Source organism: Salminus brasiliensis, chromosome 11 (assembly GCF_030463535.1).
Source record: "Salminus brasiliensis chromosome 11, fSalBra1.hap2, whole genome shotgun sequence".
NCBI lineage: Eukaryota > Metazoa > Chordata > Actinopteri > Characiformes > Bryconidae > Salminus > Salminus brasiliensis.
Genome location: NC_132888.1, coordinates 24,271,414 through 24,287,186, shown reverse-complemented (window position 1 = coordinate 24,287,186; position 15,773 = coordinate 24,271,414). Strand labels below are relative to the sequence as shown.

At 37.5% G+C, this 15,773-nt stretch overlaps 50 pseudogenes; all 50 read right to left on the bottom strand.

Annotated features, from left to right (window-relative positions):
- Positions 1 to 65: 65 nt before the first annotated feature.
- LOC140571813 (5S ribosomal RNA) lies at positions 66 to 184 on the bottom strand (annotated as a pseudogene).
- A 185-nt stretch (positions 185 to 369) lies between these two features.
- LOC140567878 (5S ribosomal RNA) lies at positions 370 to 488 on the bottom strand (annotated as a pseudogene).
- A 185-nt stretch (positions 489 to 673) lies between these two features.
- LOC140573339 (5S ribosomal RNA) lies at positions 674 to 792 on the bottom strand (annotated as a pseudogene).
- A 185-nt stretch (positions 793 to 977) lies between these two features.
- Positions 978 to 1,096, bottom strand: LOC140567384 (5S ribosomal RNA; annotated as a pseudogene).
- A 185-nt stretch (positions 1,097 to 1,281) lies between these two features.
- LOC140573149 (5S ribosomal RNA) lies at positions 1,282 to 1,400 on the bottom strand (annotated as a pseudogene).
- Positions 1,401 to 1,585: 185 nt separating this feature from the next.
- LOC140567877 (5S ribosomal RNA) lies at positions 1,586 to 1,704 on the bottom strand (annotated as a pseudogene).
- A 185-nt stretch (positions 1,705 to 1,889) lies between these two features.
- On the bottom strand, positions 1,890 to 2,008 carry LOC140573338 (5S ribosomal RNA; annotated as a pseudogene).
- A 185-nt stretch (positions 2,009 to 2,193) lies between these two features.
- Positions 2,194 to 2,312, bottom strand: LOC140566677 (5S ribosomal RNA; annotated as a pseudogene).
- Positions 2,313 to 2,497: 185 nt separating this feature from the next.
- Positions 2,498 to 2,616, bottom strand: LOC140570979 (5S ribosomal RNA; annotated as a pseudogene).
- Positions 2,617 to 2,802: 186 nt separating this feature from the next.
- On the bottom strand, positions 2,803 to 2,921 carry LOC140566422 (5S ribosomal RNA; annotated as a pseudogene).
- Positions 2,922 to 3,106: 185 nt separating this feature from the next.
- LOC140567876 (5S ribosomal RNA) lies at positions 3,107 to 3,225 on the bottom strand (annotated as a pseudogene).
- Positions 3,226 to 3,410: 185 nt separating this feature from the next.
- LOC140573337 (5S ribosomal RNA) lies at positions 3,411 to 3,529 on the bottom strand (annotated as a pseudogene).
- Positions 3,530 to 3,714: 185 nt separating this feature from the next.
- On the bottom strand, positions 3,715 to 3,833 carry LOC140566802 (5S ribosomal RNA; annotated as a pseudogene).
- Positions 3,834 to 4,018: 185 nt separating this feature from the next.
- Positions 4,019 to 4,137, bottom strand: LOC140572241 (5S ribosomal RNA; annotated as a pseudogene).
- A 185-nt stretch (positions 4,138 to 4,322) lies between these two features.
- Positions 4,323 to 4,441, bottom strand: LOC140566255 (5S ribosomal RNA; annotated as a pseudogene).
- Positions 4,442 to 4,626: 185 nt separating this feature from the next.
- On the bottom strand, positions 4,627 to 4,745 carry LOC140567298 (5S ribosomal RNA; annotated as a pseudogene).
- A 185-nt stretch (positions 4,746 to 4,930) lies between these two features.
- On the bottom strand, positions 4,931 to 5,049 carry LOC140571812 (5S ribosomal RNA; annotated as a pseudogene).
- Positions 5,050 to 5,234: 185 nt separating this feature from the next.
- Positions 5,235 to 5,353, bottom strand: LOC140568400 (5S ribosomal RNA; annotated as a pseudogene).
- Positions 5,354 to 5,538: 185 nt separating this feature from the next.
- LOC140571601 (5S ribosomal RNA) lies at positions 5,539 to 5,657 on the bottom strand (annotated as a pseudogene).
- Positions 5,658 to 5,842: 185 nt separating this feature from the next.
- LOC140573008 (5S ribosomal RNA) lies at positions 5,843 to 5,961 on the bottom strand (annotated as a pseudogene).
- Positions 5,962 to 6,146: 185 nt separating this feature from the next.
- On the bottom strand, positions 6,147 to 6,265 carry LOC140571822 (5S ribosomal RNA; annotated as a pseudogene).
- Positions 6,266 to 6,450: 185 nt separating this feature from the next.
- Positions 6,451 to 6,569, bottom strand: LOC140567613 (5S ribosomal RNA; annotated as a pseudogene).
- Positions 6,570 to 7,057: 488 nt separating this feature from the next.
- Positions 7,058 to 7,176, bottom strand: LOC140573415 (5S ribosomal RNA; annotated as a pseudogene).
- A 185-nt stretch (positions 7,177 to 7,361) lies between these two features.
- LOC140571821 (5S ribosomal RNA) lies at positions 7,362 to 7,480 on the bottom strand (annotated as a pseudogene).
- Positions 7,481 to 7,665: 185 nt separating this feature from the next.
- LOC140566936 (5S ribosomal RNA) lies at positions 7,666 to 7,784 on the bottom strand (annotated as a pseudogene).
- Positions 7,785 to 7,969: 185 nt separating this feature from the next.
- LOC140567125 (5S ribosomal RNA) lies at positions 7,970 to 8,088 on the bottom strand (annotated as a pseudogene).
- Positions 8,089 to 8,273: 185 nt separating this feature from the next.
- On the bottom strand, positions 8,274 to 8,392 carry LOC140567489 (5S ribosomal RNA; annotated as a pseudogene).
- A 185-nt stretch (positions 8,393 to 8,577) lies between these two features.
- LOC140566177 (5S ribosomal RNA) lies at positions 8,578 to 8,696 on the bottom strand (annotated as a pseudogene).
- A 185-nt stretch (positions 8,697 to 8,881) lies between these two features.
- On the bottom strand, positions 8,882 to 9,000 carry LOC140571600 (5S ribosomal RNA; annotated as a pseudogene).
- A 185-nt stretch (positions 9,001 to 9,185) lies between these two features.
- On the bottom strand, positions 9,186 to 9,304 carry LOC140571820 (5S ribosomal RNA; annotated as a pseudogene).
- Positions 9,305 to 9,489: 185 nt separating this feature from the next.
- On the bottom strand, positions 9,490 to 9,608 carry LOC140573283 (5S ribosomal RNA; annotated as a pseudogene).
- A 487-nt stretch (positions 9,609 to 10,095) lies between these two features.
- LOC140573403 (5S ribosomal RNA) lies at positions 10,096 to 10,214 on the bottom strand (annotated as a pseudogene).
- A 185-nt stretch (positions 10,215 to 10,399) lies between these two features.
- Positions 10,400 to 10,518, bottom strand: LOC140571479 (5S ribosomal RNA; annotated as a pseudogene).
- Positions 10,519 to 10,701: 183 nt separating this feature from the next.
- Positions 10,702 to 10,820, bottom strand: LOC140570054 (5S ribosomal RNA; annotated as a pseudogene).
- A 185-nt stretch (positions 10,821 to 11,005) lies between these two features.
- On the bottom strand, positions 11,006 to 11,124 carry LOC140570978 (5S ribosomal RNA; annotated as a pseudogene).
- A 185-nt stretch (positions 11,125 to 11,309) lies between these two features.
- On the bottom strand, positions 11,310 to 11,428 carry LOC140571810 (5S ribosomal RNA; annotated as a pseudogene).
- A 184-nt stretch (positions 11,429 to 11,612) lies between these two features.
- Positions 11,613 to 11,731, bottom strand: LOC140573232 (5S ribosomal RNA; annotated as a pseudogene).
- A 185-nt stretch (positions 11,732 to 11,916) lies between these two features.
- Positions 11,917 to 12,035, bottom strand: LOC140571809 (5S ribosomal RNA; annotated as a pseudogene).
- Positions 12,036 to 12,220: 185 nt separating this feature from the next.
- On the bottom strand, positions 12,221 to 12,339 carry LOC140567874 (5S ribosomal RNA; annotated as a pseudogene).
- Positions 12,340 to 12,522: 183 nt separating this feature from the next.
- LOC140571819 (5S ribosomal RNA) lies at positions 12,523 to 12,641 on the bottom strand (annotated as a pseudogene).
- A 185-nt stretch (positions 12,642 to 12,826) lies between these two features.
- LOC140572608 (5S ribosomal RNA) lies at positions 12,827 to 12,945 on the bottom strand (annotated as a pseudogene).
- A 185-nt stretch (positions 12,946 to 13,130) lies between these two features.
- Positions 13,131 to 13,249, bottom strand: LOC140570977 (5S ribosomal RNA; annotated as a pseudogene).
- Positions 13,250 to 13,434: 185 nt separating this feature from the next.
- On the bottom strand, positions 13,435 to 13,553 carry LOC140568570 (5S ribosomal RNA; annotated as a pseudogene).
- A 185-nt stretch (positions 13,554 to 13,738) lies between these two features.
- Positions 13,739 to 13,857, bottom strand: LOC140570120 (5S ribosomal RNA; annotated as a pseudogene).
- A 184-nt stretch (positions 13,858 to 14,041) lies between these two features.
- On the bottom strand, positions 14,042 to 14,160 carry LOC140567060 (5S ribosomal RNA; annotated as a pseudogene).
- A 184-nt stretch (positions 14,161 to 14,344) lies between these two features.
- LOC140571316 (5S ribosomal RNA) lies at positions 14,345 to 14,463 on the bottom strand (annotated as a pseudogene).
- Positions 14,464 to 14,648: 185 nt separating this feature from the next.
- LOC140568200 (5S ribosomal RNA) lies at positions 14,649 to 14,767 on the bottom strand (annotated as a pseudogene).
- Positions 14,768 to 14,952: 185 nt separating this feature from the next.
- On the bottom strand, positions 14,953 to 15,071 carry LOC140567374 (5S ribosomal RNA; annotated as a pseudogene).
- Positions 15,072 to 15,255: 184 nt separating this feature from the next.
- Positions 15,256 to 15,374, bottom strand: LOC140573292 (5S ribosomal RNA; annotated as a pseudogene).
- A 184-nt stretch (positions 15,375 to 15,558) lies between these two features.
- Positions 15,559 to 15,677, bottom strand: LOC140571942 (5S ribosomal RNA; annotated as a pseudogene).
- Positions 15,678 to 15,773: the final 96 nt, after the last annotated feature.

The following is a 15,773-nucleotide window of genomic DNA, read 5'->3' as shown; positions in this document are numbered from 1 at the left end:
CAAATTTGTACAAAAGATGTAAATAACATGGAAATGTAAGCTTTAATTGTTTGCAGGACTGGAAAAGCTTACAACACCTGGTATTCCCAGACAGTCTCCCATTCAAGTACTAACCAGGCCCAACCCTAGGTAGCTTCTGAGATCAGACAAGATCAGGCGTTCTAAGGGTGGAATGGCCGTAAACAGAAGATCTGTGCAAACTAGAGAATTCAAATTTCATGGCTAAGACCATATTTGTTCAAAACCAAGGAAAAGCATTCCATTTTAACACATCAAAATTTACAACACAAAAGAGTTTCAACTACAAATTTGTGCAAAAGATGTAAATAACATGGAAATGTAAGCTTTAATTGTTTGCAGGACTGGAAAAGCTTACAACACCTGGTATTTCCAGACAGTCTCCCATTCAAGTACTAACCAGGCCCAACCCGAGGTAGCTTCTGAGATCAGACGAGATGAGGCGTTCTAAGGGTGGAATGGCCGTAAGCAGAAGAACTTTTCAAACTAGAGGATTCAAATTTCATAGATAAGACCATATTTGTTCAAAACCAAGAAAAAGCATTCCATTTCAACACATCAAAATTTACAACACAAAAGAGTTTCAACTACAAATTTGTGCAAAAGATGTAAATAACATGGAAATGTAAGCTTTAATTGTTTGCAGGACTGGAAAAGCTTACAACACCTGGTATTCCCATCCAGTCTCCCATTCAAGTACTAACCAGGCCCAACCCTAGGTAGCTTCTGAGATCAGACAAGATCAGGCATTCTAAGGGTGGAATGGCCGTAAGCAGAAGAACCTTGCAAACTAGAGGATTCAAATTTCATAGATAAGACCATATTTGTTCAAAACCAAGAAAAAGCATTCCATTTCAACACATCAAAATTTACAACACAAAAGAGTTTCAACTACAAATTTGTGCAAAAGATGTAAATAACATGGAAATGTAAGCTTTAATTGTTTGCAGGACTGGAAAAGCTTACAACACCTGGTATTCCCAGACAGTCTCCCATTCAAGTACTAACCAGGCCCAACCCTAGATAGCTTCTGAGATCAGACGAGATCAGGCGATCTAAGGGTGGAATGGCCGTAAGCAGAAGAACCTTGCAAACTAGAGGATTCAAATTTCATAGCTAAGACCATATTTGTTCAAAACCAAGAAAAAGCATTCCATTTTAACACATCAACATTTACAACACAAAAGAGTTTCAACTACAAATTTTTGCAAAAGATGTAAATAACATGGAAATGTAAGCTTTCTTTGTTTGCAGGATTGAAAAAGCTTACAACACCTGGTATTCCCATTCAGTCTCCCATTCAAGTACTAACCAGGCCCAACCCTAGCTAGCTTCTGAGATCAGACAAGATCAGGCATTCTAAGGGTGGAATGGCCGTAAGCAGAAGAACATTGCAAACTAGAGGATTCAAATTTCATAGCTAAGACCATATTTGTTCAAAATCAAGAAAAAGCATTCCATTTTAACACATCAAAATTTACAACACAAAAGAGTTTCAACTACAAATTTGTGCAAAAGATGTAAATAACATGGAAATGTAAGCTTTAATTGTTTGCAGGATTGGAAAAGCTTACAACACCTGGTATTTCCAGACAGTCTCCCATTCAAGTACTAACCAGGCCCAACCCGAGGTAGCTTCTGAGATCAGACGAGATGAGGCGTTCTAAGGGTGGAATGGCCGTAAGCAGAAGAACCTTTCAAACTAGAGGATTCAAATTTCATAGATAAGACCATATTTGTTCAAAACCAAGAAAAAGCATTCCATTTTAACACATCAAAATTTACAACACAAAAGAGTTTCAACTACAAATTTGTGCAAAAGATGTAAATAACATGGAAATGTAAGCTTTAATTGTTTGCAGGACTGGAAAAGCTTACAACACCTGGTATTCCCATCCAGTCTCCCATTCAAGTACTAACCAGGCCCAACCCTAGGTAGCTTCTGAGATCAGACAAGATCAGGCATTCTAAGGGTGGAATGGCCGTAAGCAGAAGAACATTGCAAACTAGAGGATTCAAATTTCATAGCTAAGACCATATTTGTTCAAAATCAAGAAAAAGCATTCCATTTTAACACATCAACATTTACAACACAAAAGAGTTTCAACTACAAATTTGTGCAAAAGATGTAAATAACATGGAAATGTAAGCTTTAATTGTTTGCAGGACTGGAAAAGCTTACAAAACCTGGTATTCCCATTCAGTCTCCCATTCAAGTACTAACCAGGCCCAACCCTAGGTAGCTTCTAAGATCAGACGAGATCAGGCGTTCTAAGGGTGGAATGGCCGTAAGCAGAAGAGCCTTGCAAACTAGAGGATTCAAATTTCATAGATAAGACCACATTTGTTCAATACCAAGAAAAAGCATTCCATTTCAACACATCAACATTTACAACACAAAAGAGTTTCAACTACAAATTTGTACAAAAGATGTAAATAACATGGAAATGTAAGCTTTAATTGTTTGCAGGACTGGAAAAGCTTACAACACCTGGTATTCCCAGACAGTCTCCCATTCAAGTACTAACCAGGCCCAACCCTAGGTAGCTTCTGAGATCAGACAAGATCAGGCGTTCTAAGGGTGGAATGGCCGTAAGCAGAAGAACTGTGCAAACTAGAGAATTCAAATTTCATAGATAAGACCATATTTGTTTAAAACCAAGAAAAAGCATTCCATTTCAACACATCAACATTTACAACACAAAAGAGTTTCAAATACAAATTTGTGCAAAAGATGAAAAAAAAAATGGAAATGTAAGCTTTCATTGTTTGCAGGATTGAAAAAGCTTACAACACCTGGTATTCCCAGACAGTCTCCCATTCAAGTACTAACCAGGCCCAACCCGAGGTAGCTTCTGAGATCAGACAAGATCAGGCGTTCTAAGGGTGGAATGGCCGTAAACAGAAGATCTGTGCAAACTAGAGAATTCAAATTTCATAGCTAAGACCATATTTGTTCAAAACCAAGGAAAAGCATTCCATTTTAACACATCAAAATTTACAACACAAAAGAGTTTCAACTACAAATTTGTGCAAAAGATGTAAATAACATGGAAATGTAAGCTTTAATTGTTTGCAGGATTGGAAAAGCTTACAACACCTGGTATTTCCAGACAGTCTCCCATTCAAGTACTAACCAGGCCCAACCCGAGGTAGCTTCTGAGATCAGACGAGATGAGGCGTTCTAAGGGTGGAATGGCCGTAAGCAGAAGAACCTTTCAAACTAGAGGATTCAAATTTCATAGATAAGACCATATTTGTTCAAAACCAAGAAAAAGCATTCCATTTTAACACATCAAAATTTACAACACAAAAGAGTTTCAACTACAAATTTGTGCAAAAGATGTAAATAACATGGAAATGTAAGCTTTAATTGTTTGCAGGACTGGAAAAGCTTACAACACCTGGTATTCCCATCCAGTCTCCCATTCAAGTACTAACCAGGCCCAACCCTAGGTAGCTTCTGAGATCAGACAAGATCAGGCATTCTAAGGGTGGAATGGCCGTAAGCAGAAGAACCTTGCAAACTAGAGGATTCAAATTTCATAGATAAGACCATATTTGTTCAAAACCAAGAAAAAGCATTCCATTTCAACACATCAACCTTTACAACACAAAAGAGTTTCAACTACAAATTTTTGCAAAAGATGTAAATAACATGGAAATGTAAGCTTTCTTTGTTTGCAGGATTGAAAAAGCTTACAACACCTGGTATTCCCATTCAGTCTCCCATTCAAGTACTAACCAGGCCCAACCCTAGCTAGCTTCTGAGATCAGACGAGATCAGGCGTTCTAAGGGTGGAATGGCCGTAAGCAGAAGAGCCTTGCAAACTAGAGGATTCAAATTTCATAGATAAGACCATATTTGTTCAAAACCAAGAAAAAGCATTCCATTTCAACACATCAACATTTACAACACAAAAGAGTTTCAACTACAAATTTGTACAAAAGATGTAAATGACATGGAAATGTAAGCTTTAATTGTTTGCAGGACTGGAAAAGCTTACAACACCTGGTATTCCCAGACAGTCTCCCATTCAAGTACTAACCAGGCCCAACCCTAGGTAGCTTCTGAGATCAGACAAGATCAGGCGTTCTAAGAGTGGAATGGCTGTAAGCAGAAGAATTGTGCAAACTAGAGAATTCAAATTTCATAGATAAGACCATATTTGTTTAAAACCAAGAAAAAGCATTCCATTTCAACACATCAACATTTACAACACAAAAGAGTTTCAAATACAAATTTGTGCAAAAGATGAAAAAAAAATGGAAATGTAAGCTTTCATTGTTTGCAGAATTGAAAAAGCTTACAACACCTGGTATTCCCAGACAGTCTCCCATTCAAGTACTAACCAGGCCCAACCCTAGGTAGCTTCTGAGATCAGACAAGATCAGGCGTTCTAATGGTGGAATGGCCGTAAACAGAAGAACCTTTCAAACTAGAGGATTCAAATTTCATAGCTAAGACCATATTTGTTCAAAACCAAGAAAAAGCATTCCATTTTAACACATCAAAATTTACAACACAAAAGAGTTTCAACTACAAATTTGTGCAAAAGATGTAAATAACATGGAAATGTAAGCTTTAATTGTTTGCAGGATTGGAAAAGCTTACAACACCTGGTATTCCCAGACATTCTCCCATTCAAGTACTAACCAGGCCCAACCCTAGATAGCTTCTGAGATCAGACAAGATCAGGCGTTCTAAGAGTGGAATGGCTGTAAGCAGAAGAACTGTGCAAACTAGAGAATTCAAATTTCATAGATAAGACCATATTTGTTTAAAACCAAGAAAAAGCATTCCATTTCAACACATCAACATTTACAACACAAAAGAGTTTCAAATACAAATTTGTGCAAAAGATGAAAAAAAAATGGAAATGTAAGCTTTCATTGTTTGCAGAATTGAAAAAGCTTACAACACCTGGTATTCCCAGACAGTCTCCCATTCAAGTACTAACCAGGCCCAACCCTAGGTAGCTTCTGAGATCAGACAAGATCAGGCGTTCTAAGGGTGGAATGGCCGTAAACAGAAGAACCTTTCAAACTAGAGGATTCAAATTTCATAGCTAAGACCATATTTGTTCAAAACCAAGAAAAAGCATTCCATTTTAACACATCAAAATTTACAACACAAAAGAGTTTCAACTACAAATTTGTGCAAAAGATGTAAATAACATGGAAATGTAAGCTTTAATTGTTTGCAGGATTGGAAAAGCTTACAACACTTGGTATTCCCAGACATTCTCCCATTCAAGTACTAACCAGGCCCAACCCTAGATAGCTTCTGAGATCAGACGAGATGAGGCGTTCTAAGGGTGGAATGGCCGCAAGCAGAATAACCTTGCAAACTAGAGGATTCAAATTTCATAGATAAGACCATATTTGTTTAAAATCAAGAAAAAGCAATCCATTTCAACACATCAACATTTAAAAAACAAAAGAGTTTCAAATACAAATTTGTGCAAAAGATGAAAAAAAAATGGAAATGTAAGCTTTCTTTGTTTGCAGGATTGAAAAAGCTTACAACACCTGGTATTCCCATTCAGTCTCCCATTCAAGTACTAACCAGGTCCAACCCTAGTTAGCTTCTGAGATCAGACAAGATCAGGCATTCTAAGGGTGGAATGGCCGTAAGCAGAAGAATCTTGCAAACTAGAGGATTCAAATTTCATAGATAAGACCATATTTGTTCAAAACCAAGAAAAAGCATTCCATTTCAACACATCAAAATTTACAACACAAAAGAGTTTCAACTACAAATTTGTGCAAAAGATGTAAATAACATGGAAATGTAAGCTTTAATTGTTTGCAGGACTGGAAAAGCTTACAACACCTGGTATTCCCAGTCAGTCTCCCATTCAAGTACTAACCAGGCCCAACCCTAGGTAGCTTCTGAGATCAGACGAGATCAGCCGATCTAAGGGTGGAATGGCCGTAAGCAGAAAAACCTTGCAAACTAGAGGATTCAAATTTCATAGCTAAGACCATATTTGTTCAAAATCAAGAAAAAGCATTCCATTTTAACACATCAACATTTACAACACAAAAGAGTTTCAACTACAAATTTGTGCAAAAGATGTAAATAACATGGAAATGTAAGCTTTAATTGTTTGCAGGACTGGAAAAGCTTACAACACCTGGTATTCCCAGACAGTCTCCCATTCAAGTACTAACCAGGCCCAACCCTAGGTAGCTTCTGAGATCAGACAAGATCAGGCGTTCTAAGGGTGGAATGGCCATAAGCAGAAGAACTTTGCAAACTAGAGGATTCAAATTTCATAGATAAGACCATATTTGTTCAAAACCAAGAAAAAGCATTCCATTTCAACACATCAAAATTTACAACACAAAAGAGTTTCAACTACAAATTTGTGCAAAAGATGTAAATAACATGGAAATGTAAGCTTTAATTGTTTGCAGGACTGGAAAAGCTTACAACACCTGGTATTCCCATACACTCTCCCATTCAACTACTAACCAGGCCCAACCCGAGGTAGCTTCTGAGATCAGACGAGATCAGGCGTTCTAAGGGTGGAATGGCCGTAAGCAGAAGAACCTTCCAAACTAGAGGATTCAAATTTCATAGCTAAGACCATATTTGTTCAAAACCAAGAAAAAGCATTCCATTTCAACACATCAACATTTACAACACAAAAGAGTTTCAACTACAAATTTGTGTAAAAGATGTAAATAACATGGAAATGTAAGCTTTAATTGTTTGCAGGATTGGAAAAGCTTACAACACCTGGTATACCCAGACTGTCTCCCATTCAAGTACTAACCAGGCCCAACCCTAGGTAGCTTCTGAGATCAGACGAGATCAGGCGTTCTAAGGGTGGAAGGCCAGAAGCAGAAGAACCTTGCAAACTAGAGGATTCAAATTTCATAGATAAGACCATATTTGTTTAAAATCAAGAAAAAGCATTCCATTTCAACACATCAACATTTACAACACAAAAGAGTTTCAAATACAAATTTGTGCAAAAGATGAAAACAAAATGGAAATGTAAGCTTTAATTGTTTGCAGGATTGAAAAAGCTTACAACACCTGGTATTCCCAGACAGTCTCCTATTCAAGTACTAACCAGGCCCAACCCTAGGTAGCTTCTGAGATCAGACGAGATCAGGCGTTCTGAGGGTGGAATGGCCATAAGCAGAAGAACCTTGCAAACTAGAGGATTCAAATTTCATAGCTAAGACCATATTTGTTCAAAACCAAGAAAAAACATTCCATTTCAACACATCAAAATTTACAACACAAAAGAGTTTCAACTACAAATTTGTGCAAAAGATGTAAATAACATGGAAATGTAAGCTTTAATTGTTTGCAGGACTGGAAAAGCTTACAACACCTGGTATTCCCAGACAGTCTCCCATTCAAGTACTAACCAGGCCCAACCCTAGGTAGCTTCTGAGATCAGACAAGATCAGGCGTTCTAAGGGTGGAATGGCCATAAGCAGAAGAACTTTGCAAACTAGAGGATTCAAATTTCATAGATAAGACCATATTTGTTCAAAACCAAGAAAAAGCATTCCATTTCAACACATCAAAATTTACAACACAAAAGAGTTTCAACTACAAATTTGTGCAAAAGATGTAAATAACATGGAAATGTAAGCTTTAATTGTTTGCAGGACTGGAAAAGCTTACAACACCTGGTATTCCAATACACTCTCCCATTCAACTACTAACCAGGCCCAACCCTATGTAGCTTCTGAGATCAGACGAGATCAGGCGTTCTAAGGGTGGAATGGCCGTAAGCAGAAGAACCTTCCAAACTAGAGGATTCAAATTTCATAGCTAAGACCATATTTGTTTAAAACCAAGAAAAAGCATTCCATTTCAACACATCAACATTTACAACACAAAAGAGTTTCAACTACAAATTTGTGTAAAAGACGTAAATAACATGGAAATGTAAGCTTTAATTGTTTGCAGGATTGGAAAAGCTTACAACACCTGGTATACCCAGACAGTCTCCTATTCAAGTACTAACCAGGCCCACCCCTAGCTAGCTTCTGAGATCAGACAAGATCAGGCATTCTAAGGGTGGAATGGCCGTAAGCAGAAGAAGCTTGCAAACTAGAGGATTCAAATTTCATAGATAAGACCATATTTGTTCAAAACCAAGAAAAAGCATTCCATTTCAACACATCAAAATTTACAACACAAAAGAGTTTCAACTACAAATTTGTGCAAAAGATGTAAATAACATGGAAATGTAAGCTTTAATTGTTTGCAGGACTGGAAAAGCTTACAACACCTGGTATTCCCATTCAGTCTCCCATTCAAGTACTAACCAGGCCCAACCCTAGGTAGCTTCTGAGATCAGACGAGATCAGGCGTTCTAAGGGTGGAATGGCCGTAAGCAGAAGAACCTTTCAAACTAGAGGATTCAAATTTCATAGCTAAGACCATATTTGTTCAAAACCAAGAAAAAGCATTCCATTTTAACACATCAAAATTTACAACACAAAAGAGTTTCAACTACAAATTTGTGCAAAAGATGTAAATAACATGGAAATGTAAGCTTTAATTGTTTGCAGGATTGGAAAAGCTTACAACACCTGGTATTCCCAGACAGTCTCCCATTCAAGTACTAACCAGGCCCAACCCTAGATAGCTTCTGAGATCAGACGAGATGAGGCGTTCTAAGGGTGGAATGGCCGCAAGCAGAAGAACCTTCCAAACTAGAGGATTCAAATTTCATAGATAAGACCATATTTGTTTAAAATCAAGAAAAAGCAATCCATTTCAACACATCAACATTTACAACACAAAAGAGTTTCAAATACAAATTTGTGCAAAAGATGAAAAAAAAATGGAAATGTAAGCTTTCTTTGTTTGCAGGATTGAAAAAGCTTACAACACCTGGTATTCCCATTCAGTCTCCCATTCAAGTACTAACCAGGTCCAACCCTAGTTAGCTTCTGAGATCAGACAAGATCAGGCATTCTAAGGGTGGAATGGCCGTAAGCAGAAGAATCTTGCAAACTAGAGGATTCAAATTTCATAGATAAGACCATATTTGTTCAAAACCAAGAAAAAGCATTCCATTTCAACACATCAAAATTTACAACACAAAAGAGTTTCAACTACAAATTTGTGCAAAAGATGTAAATAACATGGAAATGTAAGCTTTAATTGTTTGCAGGATTGGAAAAGCTTACAACACCTGGTATTCCCAGACAGTCTCCCATTCAAGTACTAACCAGGCCCAACCCTAGGTAGCTTCTGAGATCAGACAAGATCAGGCGTTCTAAGGGTGGAATGGCCATAAGCAGAAGAACTTTGCAAACTAGAGGATTCAAATTTCATAGATAAGACCATATTTGTTCAAAATCAAGAAAAAGCATTCCATTTCAACACATCAAAATTTACAACACAAAAGAGTTTCAACTACAAATTTGTGCAAAAGATGTAAATAACATGGAAATGTAAGCTTTAATTGTTTGCAGGACTGGAAAAGCTTACAACACCTGGTATTCCCATACACTCTCCCATTCAACTACTAACCAGGCCCAACCCTATGTAGCTTCTGAGATCAGACGAGATCAGGCGTTCTAAGGGTGGAATGGCCGTAAGCAGAAGAACCTTCCAAACTAGAGGATTCAAATTTCAGAGCTAAGACCATATTTGTTTAAAACCAAGAAAAAGCATTCCATTTCAACACATCAACATTTACAACACAAAAGAGTTTCAACTACAAATTTGTGTAAAAGATGTAAATAACATGGAAATGTAAGCTTTAATTGTTTGCAGGATTGGAAAAGCTTACAACACCTGCATACCCAGACTGTCTCCCATTCAAGTACTAACCAGGCCCAACCCTAGGTAGCTTCTGAGATCAGACGAGATCAGGCGTTCTAAGGGTGGAAGGCCAGAAGCAGAAGAACCTTGCAAACTAGAGGATTCAAATTTCATAGATAAGACCATATTTGTTTAAAATCAAGAAAAAGCATTCCATTTCAACACATCAACATTTACAACACAAAAGAGTTTCAAATACAAATTTGTGCAAAAGATGAAAACAAAATGGAAATGTAAGCTTTAATTGTTTGCAGGATTGAAAAAGCTTACAACACCTGGTATTCCCAGACAGTCTCCTATTCAAGTACTAACCAGGCCCAACCCTAGGTAGCTTCTGAGATCAGACGAGATCAGGCGTTCTGAGGGTGGAATGGCCATAAGCAGAAGAACCTTGCAAACTAGAGGATTCAAATTTCATAGCTAAGACCATATTTGTTCAAAACCAAGAAAAAACATTCCATTTCAACACATCAAAATTTACAACACAAAAGAGTTTCAACTACAAATTTGTGCAAAAGATGTAAATAACATGGAAATGTAAGCTTTAATTGTTTGCAGGACTGGAAAAGCTTACAACACCTGGTATTCCCAGACAGTCTCCCATTCAAGTACTAACCAGGCCCAACCCTAGGTATCTTCTGAGATCAGACAAGATCAGGCGTTCTAAGGGTGGAATGGCCGTAAGCAGATGAACTTTGCAAACTAGAGGATTCAAATTTCATAGCTAAGACCATATTTGTTCAAAACCAAGAAAAAGCATTCCATTTCAACACATCAAAATTTACAACACAAAAGAGTTTCAAATACAAATTTGTGCAAGAGATGAAAAAAATGGAAATGTAAGCTTTAATTGTTTGCAGGATTGAAAAAGCTTACAACACCTGGTATTCCCAGACAGTCTCCCATTCAAGTACTAACCAGGCCCAACCCTAGGTAGCTTCTGAGATCAGACGAGATCAGGCGTTCTAAGGGTGGAATGGCCGTTAGCTGAAGAACCTTGCAAACTAGAGGATTCAAATTTCATAGCTAAGACCATATTTGTTCAAAACCAAGAAAAAGCATTCCATTTTAACACATCAACATTTACAACACAAAAGAGTTTCAAATACAAATTTGTGGAAAAGATGTAAATAACATGGAAATGTAAGCTTTAATTGTTTGCAGGACTGGAAAAGCTTACAACACCTGGTATTCCCAGACAGTCTCCCATTCAAGTACTAACCAGGCCCAACCCTAGGTAGCTTCTGAGATCAGACAAGATCAGGCGTTCTAAGGGTGGAATGGCCGTAAGCAGAAGAACCGTGCAAACTAGAAAATTCAAATTTCATAGCTAAGACCATATTTGTTCAAAACCAGGAAAAAGCATTCCATTTCAACACATCAAAATTTACAACAGAAAAGAGTTTCAACTACAAATTTGTGCAAAAGATGTAAATAACATGGAAATGTAAGCTTTAATTGTTTGCAGGACTGGAAAAGCTTACAACACCTGGTACTCCCATTCAGTCTCCCATTCAAGTACTAACCAGGCCCAACCCTAGGTACCTTCTGAGATCAGACGAGATCAGGCGTTCTAAGGGTGGAATGGCCGTAAGCAGAAGAACCTTGCAAACTAGAGGATTCAAATTTCATAGATAAGTCCACATTTGTTCAAAATCAAGAAAAAGCATTCCATTTCAACACATCAACATTTACAACACAAAAGAGTTTCAACTACAAATTTGTGCAAAAGATGTAAAAAAATGGAAATGTAAGCTTTAAATGTTTGCAGGATTGGAAAAGCTTACAACACCTGGTATTCCCAGACAGCCTCCCATTGAAGTACTAACCAGGCCCAACCCTAGGTAGCTTCTGATATCAGACGAGATCAGGCGTTCTAAGGGTGGAATGGCCGTAAGCAGAAGAACCTTGCAAACTAGAGGATTCAAATTTCAGAGATAAGACCATATTTGTTCAAAATCAAGAAAAAGCATTCCATTTCAACACATCAACATTTACAACACAAAAGAGTTTCAACTACAAATTTGTGCAAAAGATGTAAATAACATGGAAATGTAAGCTTTAATTGTTTGCAGGATTGGAAAAGCTTACAACACCTGGTATACCCAGACAGTCTCCCATTCAAGTACTAACCAGGCCCAACCCTAGGTAGCTTCTGAGATCAGACGAGATCAGGTGTTCTAAGGGTGGAATGGCCGAAAGCAGAAGAACCTTGCAAACTAGAGGATTCAAATTTCATAGCTAAGACCATATTTGTTCAAAACCAAGAAAAAGCATTCCATTTCAACACATCAAAATTTACAACACAAAAGAGTTTCAACTACAAAATTGTGCAAAAGATGTAAATAACATGGAAATGTAAGCTTTAATTGTTTGCAGGATTGGAAAAGCTTACAACAACTGGTATTCCCAGACAGTCTCCCATTCAAGTACTAACCAGGCCCAACTCTAGGTTGCTTCTGAGATCAGACGAGATCAGGCGTTCTAAGGGTGGAAAGGCCGTAAGCAGAAGAACCTTGCAAACTAGAGGATTCAAATTTCATAGCTAAGACCATATTTGTTCAAAACCAAGAAAAAGCATTCCATTTCAACACATCAAAATTTACAACACAAAAGAGTTTCAAATACAAATTTGTGCAAGAGATGAAAAAAATGGAAATGTAAGCTTTAATTGTTTGCAGGATTGAAAAAGCTTACAACACCTGGTATTCCCAGACAGTCTCCCATTCAAGTACTAACCAGGCCCAACCCTAGGTAGCTTCTGAGATCAGACAAGATCAGGCGTTCTAAGGGTGGAATGGCCATAAGCAGAAGAGCCTTGCAAACTAGAGGAATCAAATTTCATAGCTAAGACCATATTTGTTCAAAACCAAGAAAAAGTATTCCATTTCAACACATCAAAATTTACAACACAAAAGAGTTTCAACTACAAATTTGTGTAAAAGATGTAAATAACATGGAAATGTAAGCTTTAATTGTTTGCAGGATTGGAAAAGGTTACAACACCTGGTATTCCCAGACAGTCTCCCATTCAAGTACTAACCAGGCCCAACCCTGGGTAGCTTCTGAGATCAGACGAGACCAGGCGTTCTAAGGGTGGAATGGCCATAAGCAGAAAAACCTTGCAAACTAGAGGATTCAAATTTCATAGCTAAGACCATATTTGTTCAAAACCAAGAAAAAGCATTCCATTTCAACACATCAAAATTTACAACACAAAAGAGTTTCAACTACAAATTTGTGCAAAAGATGTAAATAACATGGAAATGTAAGCTTTAATTGTTTGCAGGACTGGAAAAGCTTACAACACCTGGTATTCCCAGACAGTCTCCCATTCAAGTACTAACCAGGCCCAACCCTAGGTAGCTTCTGAGATCAGACAAGATCAGGCGTTCTAAGGGTGGAATGGCCGTAAGCAGAAGAACCTTGCAAACTAGAGGATTCAAATTTCATAGCTAAGACCATATTTGTTCAAAACCAAGAAAAAGCATTCCATTTTAACACATCAACATTTACAACACAAAAGAGTTTCAAATACAAATTTGTGCAAAAGATGTAAATAACATGGAAATGTAAGCTTTAATTGTTTGCAGGACTGGAAAAGCTTACAACACCTGGTATTCCCAGACAGTCTCCCATTCCAGTACTAACCAGGCCCAACCCTAGGTAGCTTCTGAGATCAGACAAGATCAGGCGTTCTAAGGGTGGAATGGTCGTAAGCAGAAGAACCGTGCAAACTAGAAAATTCAAATTTCATAGCTAAGACCATATTTGTTCAAAACCAGGAAAAAGCATTCCATTTCAACACATCAAAATTTACAACAGAAAAGAGTTTCAACTACAAATTTGTGCAAAAGATGTAAATAACATGGAAATGTAAGCTTTACTTGTTTGCAGGACTGGAAAAGCTTACAACACCTGGTATTCCCATTCAGTCTCCCATTCAAGTACTAACCAGGCCCAACCCTAGGTACCTTCTGAGATCAGATGAGATCAGGCGTTCTAAGGGTGGAATGGCCGTAAGCAGAAGAACCTTGCAAACTAGAGGATTCAAATTTCATAGATAAGTCCACATTTGTTCAAAATCAAGAAAAAGCATTCCATTTCAACACATCAACATTTACAACACAAAAGAGTTTCAACTACAAATTTGTGCAAAAGATGTAAAAAAATGGAAATGTAAGCTTTAATTGTTTGCAGGTTTGAAAAAGCTTACAACACCTGCTATTCCCAGAAAGTCTCCCATTCAACTACTAACCAGGCCCAACCCTAGGTAGCTTCTGAGATCAGACGAGATCCGGTATTCAAAGGGTGGAATGGCCGTAAGCAGAAGAACCTTGCAAACTAGAGGATTCAAATTTCATAGCTAAGACCATATTTGTTCAAAACCAAGAAAAAGCATTCCATTTCAACAAATCAACATTTACAACACAAAAGAGTTTCAAATACAAATTTGTGCAAAAGATGAAAAAAAATGGAAATGTAAGCTTTAATTTTTTGCAGGTTTGAAAAAGCTTACAACACCTGCTATTCCCAGAAAGTCTCCCATTCAAGTACTAACCAGGCCCAACCCTAGGTAGCATCTGAGATCAGACGAGATCAGGTGTTCTAAGGGTGGAATGGCCGTAAGCAGAAGAACCTTGCAAACTAGAGGATTCAAATTTCATAGCTAAGACCATATTTGTTCAAAACCAAGAAAAAGCATTCCATTTTAACACATCAAAATTTACAACACAAAAGAGTTTCAACTACAAATTTGTGCAAAAGATGTAAATAACATGGAAATGTAAGCTTTAATTGTTTGCAGGATTGGAAAAGCTTACAACAACCGGTATTCCCAGACAGTCTCCCATTCAAGTACTAACCAGGCCCAACTCTAGGTTGCTTCTGAGATCAGACGAGATCAGGCGTTCTAAGGGTGGATAGGCCGTAAGCAGAAGAACCTTGCAAACTAGAAGATTCAAATTTCATAGCTAAGACCATATTTGTTCAAAACCAAGAAAAAGCATTCCATTTCAACACATCAACATTTACAACACAAAAGAGTTTCAACTATAAATTTGTGTAAAAGATGTAAATAACATGGAAATGTAAGCTTTAATTGTTTGCAGGATTGGAAAAGCTTACAACACCTGGTATACCCAGACAGTCTCCCATTCAAGTACTAACTAGGCCCAACCCTAGGTAGCTTCTGAGATCAGACGAGATCAGGCTTTCTAAGGGTGGAATGGCCGTAAGCAGAAGAACCTTGCAAACTAGAGGATTCAAATTTCAGAGATAAGACCATATTTGTTCAAAATCAAGAAAAAGCATTCCATTTCAACACATCAACATTTACCACACAAAAGAGTTTCAAATACAAATTTCTGCAAATGATGAAAAAAAATGGAAATGTAAGCTTTAATTGTTTGCAGGATTGAAAAAGCTTACAACACCTGGTATTCCCAGACAGTCTCTCATTCAAGTACTAACCAGGCCCAACCCTAGGTAGCTTCTGAGATCAGACGAGATCAGGTAATCTAAGGGTGGAATGGACGTAAGCAGAAGAGCCTTGCAAACTAGAGGATTCAAATTTCATAGCTAAGACCATATTTTTTCAAAACCAAGAAAAAGCATTCCATTTCAACACATCAACATTTACAACACAAAAGAGTTTCAACTACAAATTTGTGCAAAAGATGTAAAAAAATGGAAATGTAAGCTTTAATTGTTTGCAGGATTGGAAAAGCTTACAACACCTGGTATTCCCAGACAGTCTCCCATTCAAGTACTAACCAGGCCCAACCCTAGGTAGCTTCTGAGATCAGACGAAATCAGGTATTCAAAGGGTGGAATGGCCGTAAACAGAAGAACCTTGCAAACTAGAGGATTCAAATTTCATAGCTAAGACCATATTTGTTTAAAACCAAGAAAAATCATTCCATTTCAACACATCAACATT